This window comes from Passer domesticus, chromosome 3, assembly GCF_036417665.1.
Source record: "Passer domesticus isolate bPasDom1 chromosome 3, bPasDom1.hap1, whole genome shotgun sequence".
Lineage (NCBI taxonomy): Eukaryota > Metazoa > Chordata > Aves > Passeriformes > Passeridae > Passer > Passer domesticus.
The window spans coordinates 46,988,954-47,005,415 of record NC_087476.1 but is presented as its reverse complement, the minus strand read 5'-3'; the positions used below and the strand labels follow the sequence as shown (position 1 = coordinate 47,005,415).

The 16,462-nt window shown below is 39.4% G+C and overlaps 1 long non-coding RNA gene across 2 annotated transcripts in view; it reads right to left on the bottom strand.

The window, feature by feature from the left end:
• LOC135296523 (uncharacterized) overlaps positions 1-14,851 on the bottom strand; it is a 28,710-nt gene extending 13,859 nt beyond the window's left edge. The window contains exons 1-2 of one of the 2 annotated variants that reach the window (XR_010358608.1): positions 14,731-14,851; positions 6,792-6,915 (exon numbers count right to left, since the gene is read on the bottom strand). This is a non-coding gene — a long non-coding RNA (uncharacterized LOC135296523). Of the gene's footprint in view, positions 1-6,791; positions 6,916-14,611 lie in introns of both variants that reach the window. The other variant, XR_010358607.1, reaches the window with a different exon arrangement.
• Positions 14,852-16,462: the final 1,611 nt, after the last annotated feature.

Sequence of the window (16,462 nt, the reverse complement as noted above, 5' to 3'; positions counted from 1 at the left end):
AAAAAACACAACTGATATAACTCACCTGAAGTTACACAAAACCAGAAAGGACAAAACCAGAACCAGTACAACCTCAGGCACTAACAACAGCACCATCTTTCCTCTCAAAACCTTTCACTTCTCTTCCACCAAATTTCCGCTTCTCTGTTTCATCACTGTTGTTTCTCAGGCAAAATGGTTGTATAAGTTGATAGAAAAGTCAAGGAGATTATGCTTTTTCTTTTTTTTTTTTTCCCCTCTCACTGACATTCTTTGATCTTTTACTTCAGAAATAATAAAACTAAAAGTCTCCTCTCATATCTACCTCCAAACCTGGACAAGGTGAACTCGAACTGCAACTTGTAATGTTCACAGCTTAATGCAGATCCTAGTTCCATTCCTCTTTTTCTATATAAAATCATATCTTTATAGCTTTTGACTTCTGTGCAACTTGAATTATCATCACTAACCGACTACTGCAAATTTTAGAGTTGAAAGTTGAAAGGCACACAAAATGCTTCACAGTATTTATTTCATTGCCGCTTTGGAATTGTCTGATCCATCGAGCACTTGCTTTCCTCAACAGAATGGTAATACATAAAGTTCCCAAAGCTCATTTCTAGACTTTATAACAAAATAAATAATGAAGGGGGGAAGTCAGAACAACAAACAAGTCAGCTAGAGCTTTTGTAAGTCTTGAATTCCCCTTGCAGATCAGTAGACCAGAAATGCTGACCAATTATGACAATAACACCATGAGTTCAGAATCAACTGCTTCCAACTGCTTCAGAATGCTCATATACAAAGTAAGGGCTATTCCTCAGTAGTGTCATTGTACTTAAGCTTAGTTTGTACTTTCCAGAGAGTTTCCCAAGTAATAAATAAATTGCTAAAAAAAAATGCACTAAATTTCTTTCCAAGTACTATATAGAGAGTTTTTAAGACAATCAAGAACAGAACCTATTTGGTTCCATATCTGTGCATACACACTCCTCAGTGTCAGAGACCAGGATGTCTAACACGCCACACAGCCAGGACTGAGCCCTTGGTGCTGTGGCTGAAGTCCTCTCAGGCTGTCTGGTGTGCTGGCAGGGTCAGCTTTCCTGCACACATTCATCAGTAATGAAGGGAAGGTGTCCTGGTGATCATTCACAGAAGTATGTTTGTCATAGGGACACAGCAGGGTGTTTCAGAGGCTGCTGCACAGTGCTGTGACCCAAGCAGCAGCAGCATCCTTGGCCAGTCAGTCACCCTGGCTGTTCCACTTCCAAATGACCTTTGCAGCACAAACATCTCACCTGAGCACCTTGGACATCTCCCAGCAGCTACCTGCAAGCATGCCTGCACGACCAGTGTAACCTTTGAATACTGTAATGTATTCCTTGGTAGTCAAAACACAAGCAAAACCACAAAGTGGAAGCTTTCAGCTTATTGGAAAGTATTTACCCTTTAACTAAGAGCACATCACATCCAGAAAAGGAATGTACCCTTTGCCTGTCTGGGTGTGACCTCTGCCCATCCCCTTCATGGCTCTTCCCCACGCCCTGCAGAGGCAGGCAGCCCTTCCTCTGGGAGCAGAAAGGCATCTCAGTGCTGAAGTCTCCCTGTCATGCGAAGCTAATGAAGTCTCTGTGCACGTAATCTTTGGGGTCTGAATATCTGCCAAATGAGCGAGGAGCTTAATACTAACATAGAAAGAAAAGGGAAGAGACTAGAAGTCTTCTCACCTAAAAAAGGGAGAATACATTTGGTGTGAGAATAACTTTGTCACTGCTTTTGGGGGAACAAGGGAAAGTGCAGATGCTCAGAGTTCGTCTTCATGCATTTCTCCAATTGAGAAAGTGTTAAAGAGGCAGCAGTGTGCTGGTTAAGAAAATGATTCAGCCTCCAAATATTTCATGGCCAGGCAGGAAGTAGTCTTTAGCCAAGGAAACTAAGGGAGAGAACTTTATACAGATTTCATTTGTGACAGGAGTTTTTTCCACGGGTAATGTTGTGCTTCTTCTGTCTACAAATTTTTTTTATTTTTTTTTTTTTACTATATATACAGCCCAGTTTTGTGTTTTAGGCAGACTCAGTGTATAAAATCAGGGAAACTTGCATGTTAAAGGTAATCAGTAGCCATGGGTCCATTCTGGATAAAGTCTAAAATTTTAAGAATAAACTCAAAATATCCTATACCAAACTCATGATGCTGCTAGCACTTTTTACTATCAGCATTAGACTTGCAATGTCTAATGCTGATAATAAAGCAATGTCACTTGTATTACACAAGGAAATAAACTTGTGAGTCCATGCTACCTTTGTATGTGTGTGAGCTTCTTTCCTTCCCTGCCTGTTTACCTCAGGAATGAAACAAAGTATTCTAGCAAACATTTAGTCAAAAGATGTCTACAGTCAGTATATTTGGGTCCAAAGACTCCAAAGTTGGCTTCTTACATGGCAAACCATCCCCTTTTTGTATCCTTTATTAGGATATATAAACAAACATATTAGAGAATACTATAAGTTTATACCAGTTTTTCTCTCCCTCAGAATGCAAAGTTAATAATTAAGAAAACAGTTGTCAACACTTTCCTCATTTTGCTCTACTTACTTCAGACCATTTGAAAGGAAACTCTTATAAAGGGTATTGAGACATTTGATGAGGAGAGACAAGAAAGAGGCAAACCACACTCGGTATCTAAAAGTCAGTTTGGAATTGCACCTTCTTGGAGGTCAAAAATATTTACATTACCTACAATACAATCATTTACAGATTATTTTAACATGCTGGTATCTCTGTGTCTTTCCCATGATTCAGGGTGTGTGATGGAATTATTTTTGTTTGAGAGATGTAGAAAAGATGTTTCCAGTCAGTTACTGCTACCCATTACTGCTGAAAAGTACTCCAGCTCCCATGACTGCAGTGATGTCCCATACCCCAAGATCCCACATACACTTGATGAAGGTCATTGAGGAGGAGACCATCACTAAACAGTGGAAAATTCCAGTTTCTTGCCATACCTACTTTCTCCAAATTCATCAGGAACCAGAGAGAAGTAGCAGGAAAAAGCTAGCAATGAAGCTGTCACTTACTTAAAAATGCATTCCAGTTCTAACTCATGACATGATCCGTCTTAAAAAATGTTGTCAATTGTTTCTAAGGTCATCATACAAGGATAATTTTGGCCTTGAAAGAGCTATTGTTCTTCCAGACACGTGAAGTCTCTTTCTAGACCAAATTAAACCCATAACATTTTTACATGTTAACATTTTCCTCTTCTTCTTCTTCTTCTTCTTCCTCCTCCTCATTTCCACTTCTTTCTTTTGTAAGAGAATTAAGTTGCAATAATGATGAAAGGAAAAAAATGCATTCAAGGGGAGGGGGTGGGTGAGGTCCAAAAGATGCAATCACAATTCTCCATTATTCTGTACAAGAAAAACAGCTGCCAAACACTAAGCTTTTTAAAACAGCAGTGTTGTGTATTGGCACAGTCTCTGGAGTGGATTAATACAGGGTGAACACCAACAATACACTCTGCTAAATACAGCCAGTGTTTAAAACCATCTTTTTCTTTTCTTTTTGTTGTTCTTCTTTTTAATAGAGTCAATCACATTTGCTGAGGCTCAGTTGTGCTCTGGCTTTCAGTCTTGACTGCCAAGCTGCTCTGAATCTTCCTCTTTTATTCCACGTTGAAGCTTTGACCTTTGAGAATTTTTCCCAGATTAAGTGCTGAGAAACATTACTCATATTCAAATTGACATAGTTGTGTTGAAAAGGTTGTTTTTCCTCTGCCCAAAAAATCAGTCCTGTGTCAAACTAATAGCCTGACCTTGACAATGTTCTATCAGAGAAAGGGATCAGCCACAATATCTGAGCTGTCTCTGTCAGACAGTAGATATTGTCTGCTGTCTTGTAATCTCCTTACACATTTTTGAATCTTTCAGTGATTTTTTTTTTCAAATAAATGTAAGAGTACTGGAATGCAAATACTGGGCTTAGTCATCTGTATTGTATCGTATCCCAGCAAGTAATCTGGTAAAGTGTTTCACTCATACAGACAATTCTTGTAGCAGGTAAGGAGTAACATTCATTAAAATGAATTTATTAAGATTTATTAAGGTTAAATGAGTGTTTCTAAAAGCATTCCTTTCCTCCTAAACATCAATTGTTTTCTTGGACTACATGTAGTAATGATCAACATGTATATATTTAATGTCTTCTCATTTGATTCTAGAAGTTTATAGGCTTTTTTTATCCACTTTTTTTTTCTGCACTTTTGAGCCCCTTTTATACAGATATATTTGTATATTGAACTATGTGGCCACTGTAAATGCAGAGAGAGTAAATTCTGTTCTTCTGCTTTACGTGGTAAGAAAAAATCTTTTTATCAAATCCTGGTTCAAGTACATCAAAAAATTCCTGTGGATTCCAGAAGGATCAAGATATCATCTTCTCTGTTCAATTGGCAGAACTATTAAATGATTCACATGACCTGGTTAAAAGATTGCAGTCTCTTTATATTTTAAAAAATTTTACTCATATTTTTTTACCAACATGTAGTTATCCATTAAGTCAGTTCAGCTATTTGGTTTGCATTTTGTTTCATCAAAGTGTGTCTTAGTGGTGCCCAACAAACTCTGCATTTGGGAAAAAGAAAAGCAAATTGTTTGAGTAAAGAAATTGATGCATCCTGACCAATGTTTCTGAATGACCCCTTCATTTAGAAGCCAGGGATCATGTAAGATTTAGGATACCCTGCTCCTGAAATATAGCTTTTTTTCCTAAACTATTCATTAAACTTGCACTAGCAGTAGTGCTTGCTGATCTCTTAGCAACCAAGTTCAGGGAGCCACATGGACTGAAAACAATTTGCTATGCAGGGTTAGTCTTCTTTCTTCTTCAGCTCCCTGAACCAGCTCACTACAGCATCAAAAAAGGCCAGTGCTAACACAGCATAAATCCTCAGGAGTTTGAAAATAAGGCTTAAAGGCAGTTTGGTAGAAGAGTGAGAGCAGCACAGTAAAAATCTGACTAAATTGGCATTTGATGACTGCATTCAGTGTATTCTGCTTATCACATTCATCATGTTGAACAGCTCTATTGGACTAAAACACCATGAAATTGTCAGTAGACCTGTGTAAATATGTAGCAAGTTTGTTCAGAAACTACTCGTGAAAATTCCTGAAAGAGCAACTTCCTTTTATTTTCAAGTTTGGGGGCTTTTATTATCCCATATAATTCTAAAAAAGAGGAGCAGTTCTATAAATTATTTTGAAGAGGTTCTAAGGAAACTTATGGAAAGGCTCTTCTTTTCTTTCATGACACAATTTTCTATTCCTGATAGCACTATTAAAGCTGCATGGCAAATATGTAATGAAAGTTTAAAACCCAGTTGTTTGTATTTTGCTTGATTTTTTTCTCCTCTGCCAAGAGCAATAACTTTAGGTTGCCACAAGCAAACCCAGGTTAGCCTAAATTCACCATTAACCAACAACAGGTGGGCAACAAGGCAGAGCTAAACTTTCAATGCTAATGCACAAGTCCAAGAACTGTGAAATCTAGCCTAAAATATATAGCCTCAAAATTTAACCCCAAAAATTGATTATCTCATGCCACATAATGGCAGTCAAAACTTCCTGCTCATAAAATCTTTATTTAAAATTTCTGGTTTTGCTGCATCAAAGGAAGCTAACTAAAAGGGAGCATCTAAGCACAGAATAACATCCTCAGATCAAAGCAGTCACATGGTGATCCAGGAGAGGGTGTGAACCACTGATATAATAATAAGGTAAAATAATCAAAAAGGAAAGGATATCTTGTATGATGAATGTTAATTTAACAATGTTAAAATCAACTGCTCTAAGAGAGGACTCAGTCTGGAGTGTCTCAGGGAAACTGGCAAACAAAAGACTTTTAGATATCTTGATTTAATCCAGAAGAAAACCTGTTCCATCCTAGCAAACATTGAGAAATCACAGTATGAGGCCCACAGCAATTATTTTTGCCTTTCTGCAAATACAATCAAAAAGGGAAGTTTCCCTTGTTTAATTTGATGGCCTGTATGAACAATCCAGTCTTTCATGCAAATAATAGGATTTGCGTGAAAACAGAGAGTCCATTTCCAAAGTAGCCAAGTGTGATGTTGGCTGCTATGGATACAATAACTGCAGCCACTGAAGCAGCCATGAATATTCCTGTCACACCAGTAAAATTTAAGAAACCACTCTATTATCTGGTTCAAGCACTTGCAAACCCTGAAAATATCTGAAGCTAGAGCTAGATCTTGAGAGAGACTGTCACAGAAACAGAAAGCAATCTAAAGCTCTAGCTGTGCTCATCAACTAAAAAATAACAGAGAACCGGAAATAGAAGTTTAAAGACAGCTTTTTGCACCTGCAAGAATAAAACCTAAATAATAATGAAGAAAGCTTTTTTGGCAGCTAGAAGTCATTTCTCAGCTATAGAAACTAGTGATAATCACTAAAGAAAGTGTTGGTTTCTGTGAAAACCACAATGGGAATGGTATCAAAGTGCTAGTGGATTTACTGTTGTCTCCATACCAGGAATTTTGACAAGTGTATTAGATTTATCATAAGCAAAAATATATATTGTTTTGTATTCTGTAACTTTGTCAGGAGCTCTCAGAATGATGCTGATTACACAAGCCTCATTTGAACTTCCCATCAATTATGAGGATAATGGCTGATGTTAAGGAGACACAGAATGTGTGAGGGAATGATCAAGTAGACTCTGAATCAGGAGGACTAGGACACACCTACTGGTGTTGCTTCTAAAATCAGTATAGAACCTGAAAATCTGGCTATACCTCGCAGTGTAGAATTGAATCACAGGTGAAGTTACTTCATTCCATGTGGGTGAGTCTTCTGCTCTGCACTACAGATGGCAGCTTGACTGGATTGCTCTGTTCACACAGCACATGGCAAAGAGTTCTGTGGGGAGCAGAAGGGGAGCACTGAAACTGGAATGCAAGTGGCATCCATCTACACTCATCATAGGTTAAAGGCTGTTATTCCAGCTGGCCTGATAGCCTGCAGTTACAGACTGTTTTACAGTACAGACCCAATACAAACAAGGATGACCCGTTTATAAGGGTTGTTAAAACACTTTCAGCTCAGAAATCAGGTGTTATCACATCCTTCACCTTAATTATGAAGAGAAATTTCTCAAAAAGATGTTATCAGCCCAGGCCAGGAGAATCACCTGAGCTCAGTGCAAAGCTTAGAGAAACCAAAAGAAATATTTTCAAAGGTATCTAAACAGTCCAGTGTTTCTCAAAATGTCAGGTATGTAGCTGTGAGACCTTCCCAGCAGGCCTAAACTTCCAATGCACAATTGAGGAGACATAAACAGGTATGTTTTCCCCAAAAACAATAGCTTGTGCCTTCATCAGTGTGTAGCAGATTTGCCTTTAAAACTCACCACTTCACATTTGTGATCATCCTGGCTTATGTTAATAGCTTTCTGCATAGAAAAAACCACCAAGTAAAGTGGGAGTTTTGTGAAAGGCAAATGACTTTTCCTGTCTGCCTAAAGACACCAGAGGAGAATCAGCTGCCCCTGGTCATGCACGCAGCCTGTGTACCTAAGGGCAGTTCCCTCGCAGCACTGATCTGCTTGGAGGTTTACACAATGCCTGTCCACATACATACGCATTCAGAGCTCCGATAGCTTAATAAAAGTGGACAAAGCAACATGGATTTCCTCACAGCTATGAAAGCAAGTGTCTAAAACTGAAGGGACTTGCTTAATCTTGGAGCTGCCTGACTGCATAGCTAATAGTTTGGCAATTAGAGAGCTACCAGGATTCGTTTGTACGTGTGGGTAAGCAACTAAATCAGCCAATTTTCAACATGCATGCACACTGCTCTGTCTGTTGGCTCCATCGTGGCTGGCTGCTGTCATAGCAAAACACTCTGTGCCAGCTGAAAGATGTTGGTGTCTCCTAAACCCTTTTTCATTCTGCTTTACCAGAAAATGCAGCTTTGGTTTTTGCAGATTTGTGTTATGGCACCAAGTCACTACAGGCAGAGTGTGACCCACACATTTAAAAGAAACTTTCTGTGGTGCTGGGTCTCTCAAAACAGCCGACACCCCAAAGCTGCTGTTCTTTTTCCTCAGATCTGGACAGATCTGGGTAGCACTTACACAATTCATTAGCCATCAAAACTTGCTATGGAGCCAGCTAGCAGCTGAAATAGTGTAGCTGTTGCTGTCAGCATTCCCTGGCAGTGGGACAACGGACAGCTGCTCAGCCAGCTCTGTTGCTAATAGACAAGTAGGGGGAGCCGGTATTGTGCCTCCTGTCAAAGGAAATTGTTTTGCTGTTCTAACGAATTCATCAGCTGGCCAGGGTGAAAAAAGTACAAAAAAAGTTTTTTTTAAAAATTCTGAAAAACAGTGTTTACTGTATATGAAAGTAATTTTCATCACCCTTGCTTTTAAAAGAAAATATGAAATTCCTGCAAAAGAGCTTGAGAATTTTTGGGAGGTTTTATTGTAGGTCTTAGTTTTAAACAAATACTTTCAGCTTATTATGCAAATTAAAACTGGTTTTGATTGCAGTGAAATCAGCAGTACAGTTATGTTCACTTGTGGTTGAGACTTAAATGTCAAGGCCAAATGGGAAGTATAATAAACACAGCCATTTTAAAAAAATCTAATTTAATGCCTTAGTTCATCGCCTTTCTCATGTAGAGAGCTTCTATTATTCTGATGCCATTGATTAAGCTCTTTCAGAAAAACTCAGAGAGCTCCAGCTGTCCATCATAATCGGTGAGCTCAGCTAATTGCATCATACTAGCCAGTGCCCTTCATCAGATAGTCAAGACTTTCATGAGCATTCATTTAGTGCCTGCAGACTTGACATTAACAAATTAAGCTGTCAGGAGTACAGGTGGCAGAGTGCAATCAAAATTTATTCCTCCTCCTTGCTTACTGGGCCATTCAGGGGAAGTAATTTTAGCATCTAAAACCAATAATCTAAGACAAAGCACCTTCACAGGTCTCTCCACTTTAAAAAAAAAAAAAAAAAAAAAAAAAAAAAAAAAAAAAAAAAAAAAAAAAAAACCACCCAGAACTACAGAAACCAAGGATTTTAAAATATCCCCATCAGATTATAGTGACAGGTAATAGGTGTAATACATCAATCAAGACATGTAAGTCTGGATCTGCCTTGCTGAACTGTTTGTGTTATAGGGAAACATTTCATTTTCCCATAAGAGTATAAAAGTTTTTGACTGCATTTTAGGCTTGCTATGCAAGTCAACTAAGGCTGATTTTCAAGCACTGCTGTCACAGAGCAATTTTAAAACTGGTGCAATGCTTAAAAAGGGAATGACTGAGCACAGAGCTGGCTGGTGTTGGGATGCCCTCCTATGGGACATGTGAGGTTGGAAGAGAATGTTCTTGCAAGTCCGCTATCTCTCTGGTACATCTAGCACAAAGGGACATGTCAGGGGAAGTTCAGAGTTTTGAAGAGGCTTTAAAACCCACCAAACTTGCCAGAAAACAAGTTACACCAAGAACTTTGCTGGCTTAGTTAAAATGTTAATGATCTCAGTATTGCTTCAGCTCTCTGTTAGATCACATTTTTGCTGTCAGCTGCAGGTAACATGCTCCTTTTTAGCCACCAGCATATTCCTTGGAGTAAAGAGGACAAACTTGAAGGGATCTGAGACAATTTCTTCTTTGTGCTGACCTAGGAGGATCCATGGGAAGTATTTTGGCAGTGAGCCAGAATATGTACTTTTGTATGACTTTATATCCAAGGCTAAGTTAAGCAGTGTTGGATTTGGGAAAGTTGTTAGCCAGTTTTCCAGGATCTGATCTTTTGGGCGTGACTTTTTTTTCAGTTTTGAAAAGCTGTTTTATGGGCACTTCTACAAGGGTTGTAAAGTTCAGTGTGGATTTTTATGCAACTATTTTCTTTTGCCAATGTTCCATTATTATGATCAAACAACTGATGAGGAAGGGTGGGGAAGCTTCCCAGGAGGGAGAATGAATTTCAAAAAAAAAAGTAGTGATATGCAGCTTAAACAAACAGTTTGGGAGAGAAAGGGAAATGTCTAAAGACTCCAGACAGAGAGGAAAGAGGCCAGCTTAGGTCAAAGCATAATGCATGGGGAAATGCTACACTGTGGAGGAGTGCACTATGTCAGTTAATCAGAGTATGAGTACCACAAACAAGTTGAGAATATCTGCTTGTAAGTAATAGTATATAAAGTAAGTCGTTTTGGGATTTTTTTGCTTTAATCTTCTTTGGTCTTGTTGTTGTTAGAGTAAACCCTTCCTGTCTTGACCAGGAAGAGCAGCTAGCCCCTTGTGTCCAAGATTTCAGTGAAGGAGTCAAGATACAGTCAACAGGAGGAGCCGTTCAACTAAGAGCAGCCTCACAAAGGAACTGCTGTAGGTTTGGGGACTCGCCAATAAATTCTCAGGGGCAGTAAGGACACGAGTGGCATTATGAAGAATTAACAAGTTAAGTACCTTTTTGAAGATTTGGAGAATATTTACAAGGAGAAGAGCAAAAAGAAAAAACATAAAGAAAGTTTGGGACAGGTCTTCACTTTAAGAGAAGGATTTATCTTAGCAGGATAATTGTTAGTCAGGGCCACCTATTCTCTTCTGCGTGTTGCTTTTATCTATAAAATCTGTCAACAACTCAAATAAACTACAAGCTATGCTAAAATGCCACCTCTTTCTCCATCAGTGATACTGATACTGATATTTATACTGATACTAAGCACTGTCCTCATCTACAGGCAAAACATACTCATCCTGTTCCTCCTAATCAAATTCCTTCCAGACTCATACAAACCTACAAACAAGTTTGATAAAACTAGGGCAAATTCCATTGTAAAAAATAGTTTTTTTAAAATAAAAAAAAAACTCTCACATAACATTTTGGTTTGTTCTACCAAAGTTGTCACTTTGCTGGCTATAACAGACTGAATTGATTTGTCTTGGCTAATTTTACCTTAACAGATAAGTAGACAAGCCCAGAATTTATATGAGACCATTTGGAAATATTAGGTTCTGGATGTGCAAGACAAAATGTCAGAACAAAACACTGGGTCAGGAATCTTGGTTCTCTTGCCACAGCAAGATGGGATGGGAATTGTAACAGGAAATTAAAAGATTCAACTGTTTATCCTCAAAAGACAAGAAGCATGGCTTCCATCCCTGCAAATACCACCTTCATCTCACCTCTTCTAGTTCACTGTTTAACACCTGAGTGTCTTTGCTATTTATGCAACACTACATATGATGGTGGTTTCTTTTCTCATGCACCTTTCTATAATTGAAGTTAGGCTAACACCTCTTACTCACCTCTAAGCAATTTGCTAGAAAAGCTGTCTTGGAAGTATACAGAATATTAGAATTCATAAGGAATTAAGTAGATATTATCATGAATGGTAGCATAGCACATCTATAGTTCAGGCCATTCAACAGGAATAATGGTATAGCAAGAGTACCTGGAGGTTCAGATAAGACTGTTAAAAATTGCCAGAAGTACTGAAAGACTTTCATATTGAAAAACTGTGAAAATGTTGTTATTACTTATTAGTTACCTCTGGGGAGAGGACACTGGATTGGGAAAGCATTACTCTAAATCTGACTGGTTTCTGGCAACCAGTGTAGCTTGGGTTTTTCCAGTTATCTGCAGTATTGCATGTATTGTGGTTCATTCCTAATCTTGTAAAGTTCATACAGTTGCCAAGGAGAAGGCTTTTAGCAAGAGAGAGAGGCAGCTCTTTCCCTGTTACACTCTGGAAATGGAAACCTTCAGATATCTTTCTTGGTAAACAATGTTGTTTTTAATACTGTAATACTAAGGAATTTAGTACTACATTTCCATCAGATTAGCAAGATTTTGGCATGCTTAATTGAAGATTTATAGTGGAGAAATTGGGCAGTGACAAGCATTGTGGCTCAGAAACACTATGAGATTGGTTGTAAGCAACGTAGAATGAACCAAATCCCGGTGTTGCCAGTAACTAATAGCATGAGGGATAAGAACTGTTGGCTTTAAAATGTCTTTGTGTGGGAAAATAATTAGCTGATGCCCTTAAATAGTATGGCAAAGAAACAAAGAACATGTTTACATCTCCCTGCACCAAGTGTACTGTCGGGACCCAGGACATCTCTGGATGCCCTGGATGTCTCAAAGCCCTGGCAGGGGCTCGGAGACCCTGGCAGGAAGCCAAATACACCTGGAAATTTGACCTTAATTCATAGAGCAAATTGCCAACCTGTGAAGAATTACAGGCCACAAAAGTTTAAGTAGCACAGTAGTAGGAATCACAGGGTGAAGGGAAAAATTTTGGTGCACTGTACAGGGGGGTTTTTTATGTTGTACAGGGGGGTTTGAAATTCTGTACATGGGCGTCAAGGGTTCTAAGATGGAGGGATTTGGGCGTGCCCTGTCCTTCTTCTTTCTTCTCCTTGGTATCCATGTTCAGGATGATGTTGGCATGTGTGGATTGGTTCATAGAGAAAGTGCACTTGCCAACAAGGGCAGAAAGTATTGTAAATTGAAGGTAAATATCTTATACGTAGTTTTCACTATAAAAGAGACAACCGCCCCATGGACGGGAGAGAGTGCCCTTGGCTGTCTTGCTGATCAGACCTCGGCTGGACAGACAGAAAAACTTTGTAGATAAGGAACAATAAACTCAACTGAAGACCGAAAAGCAAGAGTCCAGACTCCTTCTTCGAGAGCGCGGCCTGCCCAGAACCACCTTTTCCCATGCTAGGGCAGAGACAACTCACAGCCGACCCCGGCAGTGTACCACTTGAAGTCTGACGGTATGACACCTTTGAGCCCTACAGCATAAATTCTACCTTCCACCTGCAAACTGAGGCTTCTCCTAGAATGACATAATTCAAAACAAATGAAATAAGTTTTAAAAAGTGATGTTTTATTTGCATAGCTATAATTATATTAGCATCTCTCTCTGGCACAAATTGTCACAGAGAAATTTTTGCTTGATGCCCCTTAATTGCCACAGGTTTCTGACTGTAGATAATTCATTTGATGATACAAAGACATGCTGCCAATGTCTTCTAACCTTTAGAAAGGTACTTTGAACACTGGTTCTGAAATATGTTGCATGACAAACATCAGTCAACTGTCAACATTTCCATTGAACCACCATGCAATATTCTCAAATGTTCAACTGGTAACATTTGGCACTAGAGATCAACAGGCTGTTTGCAGATGTCCCACTGGGAACTGACAAACCACCAGTGGCCCACACACAAAAGCTCGAGATTGGTTAATTTGGAATATGTTATTTGTAATAAGCCTTCTGCTGGATTCTTCCTATTGTCTTTCACAAGTTCTACTGTCTATCGCAGCAAATCAAAACCAAATGTTAAAGATGGGAGAGAGAACTCATAAAAAGAACAGAAGATGATACAGTGAAAACAGAAGGAGAAACTCCTGTTTCTGCACCCTGCCATATTGAAGAAGTCCTGTTCCAAATCTCAGGCTGCTTACACAGCTGCATCATCTCAGCCAAAGATTAAGAAACTGGAAGTCTATCACAGTAAAAATTTATATTTAAAGTTTTATATTTCATAAGCACTCTATGCATATTTTTATTTTTTTAATTTTTTACACAAATCTGCATTTATTTAAAAAGGAATACAGTCTTTTAAAGTATTTAAAATTAAATGCAGAAAACAGCTTTTTAAGCAGTTGTTTTTTAGCAAGTTATTCCACTGTATAGTGATATTTAGGGGAATATGTAATATTTTCTGCTCAGAAGACTTTGGTCATATTTTTTATTGTATGGGACTAATATATTTGGGGAGACAGATCTTGTGAGCTGTGTTCTAGTATTTGTATTTCTTTAGAATAAATTATTCACTACTTAATAATTCCACCATTTGAAGGTATCTGTATTTCTTTTGTTATATAGAATCACAACATGAAATTTTTCAAATCTTTATCACCTTAGGCCAGACTGGAATTTTACAAAGATATTAAGCAGACACCTTCCTCCTTTTAGGATTTTGATCCTGAGAATATTTACAGCATTTTCTCTCTCAAACTGCTGTAAATTGTCATGGTGAACTCTTCTACAGGGATACAAATATTTTTGTTCTGATTTTATATAAAGAAATACAATGTACAACTTTTTTTTTTTCACTCGGTAACTTTTTCCCATTTCAAGAATATATTTGCTCTTTTCTCTAAATGTGTTTCAGGCATTTTGCAATATTATTAACCTGCTAGGTGAGACACTTTCATCAGACTCTGAAGTTCATTTGGTTGCTTGCTATGTATGTGCAAGAAAAACAGACTTTACTTGAAGAACTTGTAATCTTAGCATCCTTAATGGCATTTCTAATGGTATTTCTTGCTCTGGTGAAGCAGATTAATACTTGAAGGAAGTCCCTCAATGGAATGTGCAGGGTGCAGACAGTCAGTTGTCTGCACTGAGCAAGGCCCAGGATGCTGCCTCCTCCTGACCAGGTGGCCTCTAGAAAACACCCACAACAGTGCCACCCAAGTAAATTCCATCTCATAAGCTCTTGATTCATTCTTACTCCACTCCCAGGCAGAGCTCCATCCATTTGATCTGATCTCTCACATAAACAGCAACTCCACCACCTCACCTTGCAGGCCTGTCTTTCATTAAAACACATGTTCAGCCATGACAGCACCCCAGTCATGCGAGCTATCCCACCACATCTCTAACTGCACCCAAGTCATGGCCCTGCGAGTGCTCACAGACCTCTAACTCCTCCTGTTTACTCCCCATGCTGCGTGCCTTGGTGCACAGGCATTTCAGAGGGGTAATGGAGCATGCCAGTTTCCCAGGAGGAGTGCAGGAGGTATGCACACACTTCAGGCGGTTGGCCTTCTGCTTCTCAGCTTGAGAGGCAGCTAAGGAGCATTTGCTTCTGCTGTGGCTGGCCTGCTTATTCCCACCTGGATTCAATACTGTGAGCACTGCCCTTTGGACATCACCTCCCAGGTCTTTCAGTTTAAAACCTGCCTTATCAAGCTGCCCAGCCTGCTGCCAAATGCCTGGGAGCAGACACAGAATATTGGTTGGTGGTAGATTTTTCAAAAAACAAAAAACATCAAAAAAATTTTCCTCACACATTTTATGGCAATTTGCTGCACAATTCACAGGGTAGTTAAAAATCTCCATTGTCATCATGAGAATTGTCATTCTATCATTTATTGTCAAGATGTTTTGTTCTCTTTCTTTACCCTTCAAGGCTGCCCCTGTAGCAGGAGGCCTAATGGGATGCTCATGGAGTCCTTGCCTGAAGACTCCCTGGTCTCCTGCTTCCTGCTTCAGACCTGCTACAGGCCATTTCCAGGACTGCCATTACCAGAAAGAATTAGAAAAGTCCTGGCCATGACATCTCACCCTCAGGCTCTGGAAGGACTGTGTGCTTGCCACCAGATCAGGTTCAGCTAACAGAAAAATGCTTCTATTTCTCTCAGGATGGAATAACCCTCAGCTGCCATTTATATATTTAATTTCCTTCTCCTAACCTTGCTCCTGAACCTCATACCCTCGTGTCACATAGCATTTGCTTTTCTGCTGGGGGAATACTTTGCCCACAAGCTTGAGTGGCCTGGCCTGCTCAGCTGCACCATTTCTAAATCAGGCAGAGTTTCTCCACCGTGAACTTCCTTATCCCTCTGTACAGCATTTATGGGTCCAAAACTGTGCCTACAGGTGTATGGAAGATCACCAAAAGTCTTCATTTTAGCCTTAAATCTCTACTAGCTGCTTCCTTGGTTGATAATACCTTCAACCAGAAAGGAAAGGGTATAGGGAGGGAAAAAGAAGGAATCCACTCCCAAAATGAAGCCTGGTAAGCCAATTTCTGCAAAGATTTAAGAAAGAAGCCTGACTGGCCAATGGTGCCAGTCATTCCACACTCCCTGCATTCAGGACCACTGATGGACAGGGTGCTGACCTTGTCTGGAGCAGTGCACATTAGTATAATTATACCCTGACTTCACCCCAAAACCTAGCAAGGATTACTGTCTTGTCTTTTTGAGATCGTAGTCACAAAATGAAGTGAGCTGTGGGCAACATATTCAGTTCGTTTTCACATTACACACTGCAAGCCTTGTTACCAGGGCCTCACAAAGCATGTCTTGAAAACGGAATACAAGATGCTCTTTGTAAATAAAAGTTCATGAGTCTGAGGAATGAAGTCATTTTCCAAAATCGCAGTGAACTATATTCTTTTTCACGAGCCAGCAAGAAGCTGAGAACTGGGCTTGAGGCAAAGGAACTGAATGAAGCACGTTAGAGAAACCACTTAGCCCTATTAGCCCATGGCACAGCCAAGCTGTCTCCCTCCTCCTCTTCCTCCTCCTCCTCCTCCCGCCCACAGCCTCCCCTCCCCCATGACATAAGGAATGGCTAGTCTAGCGGGTTTTTATTTAATAAATTTGGCACCTTTCTGCCTTCCGCTGAATAAACTGGAGATGTT